Genomic DNA, 5,320 nt, shown 5'->3' on the forward strand with positions numbered 1-5,320 from the left:
TTCCCTTTCCTTGTATTATATCTTTCTATTTGTATTTCTTCTTTAGAGTTCTTATACTAGGGAGACTATACGATATTGTAGTTTCCCTAGTGTAAGAACTCAAAAGAAGAAATACAAATAGCAAGGTATAATTGAACTAAAAGGAAAGCAGCAACTTGAGAACTAAACAATTAAGAGAGAGCAAGAAGCAGAGCTAGGAAACATGACAGTGGGAAGCTATACAGTTACATGTAGAAGATGAGTAAGGCAATGACCCTAGAATCTTCAGGAGATTTTTGAATCTAGCAGTTAATTGGAAAGATTCTCACCCTGACTAACCATATATACTGACACCTGTGAACTAAGCAACTGCTCTGATGATGGCAATTTGTAATAGTTGGTTCATGCTTGGAGTGACTGTCGTTCTGATCTTCTGAATACAGGCTGCTTGTCATGACATCCCAGTTGCTGCCATGCTGTCTCTCAGGTAGATGATTGTTCAAAAAGGAAGGGTAAAAAAAAAAAAGGAAGGGTATGCTGAATGAAGGCAGGGGACAGGAAAAAGACTGTTGTGGCAATGTCCTGCTACAATGTTGTATGTGCTTAGATTTCTGGACTTAGGTGTAAACATATAATTCCTACTTTTTAAGTATATTTTAATTTTTTAAATGATTTTTCATTATATTCTATAAGGACTTAAAGTTTAACAAATCAATACTTGATGAAAAATACCTGTTCCATGTTATGCTTAAGATGTTCAATATTCGGACAGATAGTGAGGTTAAGCTCAACAGCCTAGGTTGTATGGTAATAACAATAAGTTTCTCTTGTGGAAGGTTAACAACCTAAGTTTGAAGACCAAAATTTAAAGCAAAAGGAGGGCCGCAGGAAAGGCAATATTTTGGCCCTAGCCTTCCAAGGTCAATTAGGACTCAGGACATGAGAACTTGTGCTGTAATGTCATGTAACTCAGTTGTGCCCAAATTTTCTGATCAAGAAGATTATGAAGCCAAAGAGGAAAGTGATCGATGATGTAGAGTGTGCCTAAGGAGAGTCACATGGAGAGAAAACTTTCTCTCAGGCTTTCACAGAGAGCACATTGGCCAAGAAATGGCTATGACTTATCCACATGGCTGACACTAACAAAAGATCTGCTGTCTGAGGTACAGGATCTCAGGATATATCTTGAGGGGATTTGACTGACCTTATCAGATCTAAAAGCTACAATTCTTGTTGCATAGGTCTTCCTTTATCTTGGCTTTAACCACCCAGCAGAAAAGTACAAAAAGAAGTACAAAAAGTAAAGCCATGGTGTTATGTTGAGCTGTAAGGGACTCAGGTCAACAACTTGTGACATTGCCTGTCAAGTGGAAGACCAGTATTATGCACTACTGGACTATTTTGGAATATTTTGCTGAGTTCATACATTTATAATATTTAAATGATGGAACTAAACATTAAAAGATTAATGACCATTTTATATCTGTGTATTCAAAATAGTTAGGATAGATATATAGCTACATTTTCTTAATGAATAGAGATATTTGTTCTAATAGTGTTTATAAATAGGATATCATGTCTGCATCTTATACAACAAATAACCACTAGGAAGACAGTATGCAATGTGTTAATTATTGAAACTGTCCTACCAATTTGGTTTGAAACTGTCTCACTGCTATTTATTTCTCAATAAAATTATGGAGAAATAAAGGAGACATAAATATAGTGGATATAAGCACAATTTTTGCATTTGAATTCCAAAGCCACTCCCATCATACCAACTTCAGATAGTTTATTTAACCTCATTATATATAATTTCAAATTCAATTTCTACCTGTATTGTCTTAAACCAATTATTCACCTGCATCAGTCTCCCCACTTATAAAATGATAATGAGAATCACAATATCCACTTCCTCAAGTGTTAAATGCAAATGTAATAATGTAGGTAAAGCAGTCTAGGGTCCTATGGTGTGCGCCTTCTATCCTCAAGCCTACTTGGCTGAAGTGATTCTTTGAGAGAAGAGCAAACACAGAGAGGTTCTACACTTCAGGGCTCCCACTTTGCTTCTGTGAAGGAGAAAAGTAAGATTAATTTTGTATCTCAGGTATAAAAATCTATCCCAATCTCTCAATCTCTCTGTCTGTCTCCCTTGCTTTCTTTTGCATGCTTTCTCTCGCTCTCTCTCTCTCTTGCTCTCTCACTCTCTTGCTCTCACTCCACAATGACAGAATAGTAGATAATGTTGAGAAAGCATTTCATTTTTTAAGTAGAAATGAGTGGAATTTGGAATAATAACAATGGATTTTTGGAAACCTATCTGACAATCATAGAAGAGCTTAAGGAAGCTTCTGGAACACCAAATATTTCCCACCAACAAGAGTTCCTTGGTCTCTGTGTGACAATGTACTATGTCTGCCCATTTTATCAGGTTTATATACTAAGAAATCATGCTCTGCAGTGAGACAGTCCCAACAAAACACTCAGTATGGCACTAATGTGACTAAAATTTTGGTTGATCATATTTCAGCTAAGCGCAGACTCTGGAGCTGCCCATACAGGAGCAGAAAGTGTTGCTTGCTAGCAGCTCCTTTCCTTCACTTGCTGTGCTGTGGCCAAGATGCTGGGTGACCCTGAGGATATTGCTATAGATTTAAAGTGGTTCTCAAAATTCCCTACCAGCCCCTGACAAAGAGAGCTCAGTCACAAGCAATTTCTGCTTTTCCTCACACAAAGTGTTAGATCATTCTAACTAAAATGCAATGTAAACTCAAGGTTTTCACACTGAAGGATTAAAACTAATTGCATTTTGTGCCTTCACAAGGCATGAACGTGAATTTTTACTGTAGATGGTCTGTAAAAATATTCTAAATCCTAGGGCTGGCAAAATAGCTCAGTGGATTAAAGAGCCTGCAAGTAGGTGCAAGGGCCAGGGGTTCGATCCCTGGGCCTGCCGTGCTGGCTCCACCACCAGGGTGCACTGAGATGGGGATTGAGACTAGGTGTGGTGTAATCCCAGCTCTTGGAAGGCTGTAAGCAGGTGGATCACTACAAGTCCTATCTAGTAGTGAGACCCTGAACACACTGTATACCCCTAAAATACAAAAAAAAAATCCAAATCCTAACACAGTACAAAGATAGAATGTGCAAGAGTATTGTGAAATAGATGCTTCTGTGTAGGAAGTTTTTAATAAATCATTTGTACCATACCACAGAGGCATCATACCTCCTTATCACACCTTTGGAGAGTTACTTTTCATTTGTCATCATCAGTTTCTCTTTTGTCAGAAGAGTAAAAATATAGAACGCACTACACAATATTTTAGGAACCCCTTAAAAATCTAACTCTTTTGAGTTTACCCTCCAAAAAGGGGGCATAAATTATCTCTCCATATAGAGTCTGGAGAAGAGGGATGTTTCTAAGAATGTAATTACATTTAAGGAAAAGTTATACTTTTTATGCTCCTGTAAATGCTCTGTTGATAAATTGTGAAGAAACAAAGAGAAGTGTCATCTATTTCAGACACTTAAATTTCAAGTAAGACCAGACATAAACTGAGTTAAAAGTAACTCCATAAAATAATACACGTTTCAAAATTGAGGCCATAATGATATAGGGACGTGAAATTCCCAACCTGGCCTGAATGAGTTCATGTTCTCTAAAACCGAAGAATGAATTTTAGGAACAAACGGAGGTTATGAGCAGAATATATTTATTGAGAGAAAGAAAGCTCCTGTCCAAGAGAGGGACAGGAAGGAGGCCCGAGCGGGTAGTTCCCCAGGAAGCTGTCTCTTCCAGGGACTTTTATAGTATAAAACCATGTGAGGCTAAGGTAGAGAGAATAGGAACTTGCTTAGGTGGGCAGGAGGTGGGACAAAACTATGGTCAACCAATGGGATTACATATAGGACAGGGTCTTTTCCTGTTGGGGGTTGGAATACGGCATAGGGTCTCTTTCTGTTGGGGGTTGGGCTAGTGACTCACTTGGGTCTTTCCAGGTGATTGATACCGATTTAGAATATCAATCCCAGGTGCTACTCGTTTAGCATTTGTTTGGCATTTAGGTTATTAGGTCTGGTTCACAGCAGGTGCATCCGCCCCTCCCACAGTTGTAAGACATCTCATCTTCTGTGTTGTCTGCTTCGAGGGCCTGACCCTGTCTGACTGCCTATAATATTTTTTATCTAACTCGGCTGCCTGCAATAATAAGGAGCCAAGGAGATACCTCAGCAGTCTAAGCACCTGCCTGGCAAGTGCAAGGACCTGGGTTTGATTCCCAGTACTGCATGTGGTGCCTGACTGGCCACTGAAACCAGGCATGGTGGCACAGACCTGTAATCCCAGCACTGGGCTGGCTAAAATGGGAGTATCATTCTAAGTCTTAGCTGCACAGTGAGACCCTGTACCAAATAAATAAATAAGATTTTTTAAAAATTGAGGCCATGATCCATTCCTGCAAACGTTTTGGTTTACATGCTCTCTTTCTTTCCTAATTTCTATCTTAATACCAGCAGATAACTAAATATCCAGGCCTCTGAACCCTACAAACCTTCATCCCCAACCACCCCTTTTTGAGATACACCTCTAAATTGATGCTCTCTTCACTCAACCCTTGAAGTGCACACTCAACCCTTTTCCCTAGAGGCTGCCTTAGGAAAAATTTCACAAACTCTACATAAAAAAATAAGCAATTTATAAATGTGCAATGGTGGAGTAGGTAAAAAAGAGAACATCTAGGGGAGAGACAAATGGCTCATTAATATGCAAATAGGAGCAGAGACTCCCAAAAATTTTCCAAGTGCAGAGACTTTTTTGAAAGCAGTAAACGCATACTTAATAGTTCAAATACCACTGGCTTGTAAACGTCAACCTCCTTTATTTATTCCAACCTTGGGAAAAGTTCTGCTATTCACAGCACCTCATATTACCACTAATTTACTTTCTGAATAGACCAAATAGATGGCTAAGTGGGCACAAGTGAGGGATCTCTGTCTAACCTTTATTTTGATGTCACAGAGAGAAAAGAACTCAAACCAGAAAAGAGTGTATTTCAGAGGGAAATTTAATAATTCACCAATAAGTAAGAAATAAAGTGAAGATTACCAACTAATTGAAATCTAGAGATAATGCACAAGACATTTAAGGAAATGCTATATCTTTTTTTCATATTACAAGAATGATAGTGTCTGGGAAATTTATTTTCTTTTTTTTTAATTTTATTTTATTTTATTTTTATTTTTATTTTTTTTTCAAAGTTTTATTGACAAACAGATAGCAATGAGACGGTTTCAAATCAAATCGGAAGGACAGTTTCAACAAATAATACACTGCATATATTCC

Source organism: Octodon degus, unplaced genomic scaffold, assembly GCF_000260255.1.
Source record: "Octodon degus isolate 3935 unplaced genomic scaffold, OctDeg1.0 scaffold00252, whole genome shotgun sequence".
Lineage (NCBI taxonomy): Eukaryota > Metazoa > Chordata > Mammalia > Rodentia > Octodontidae > Octodon > Octodon degus.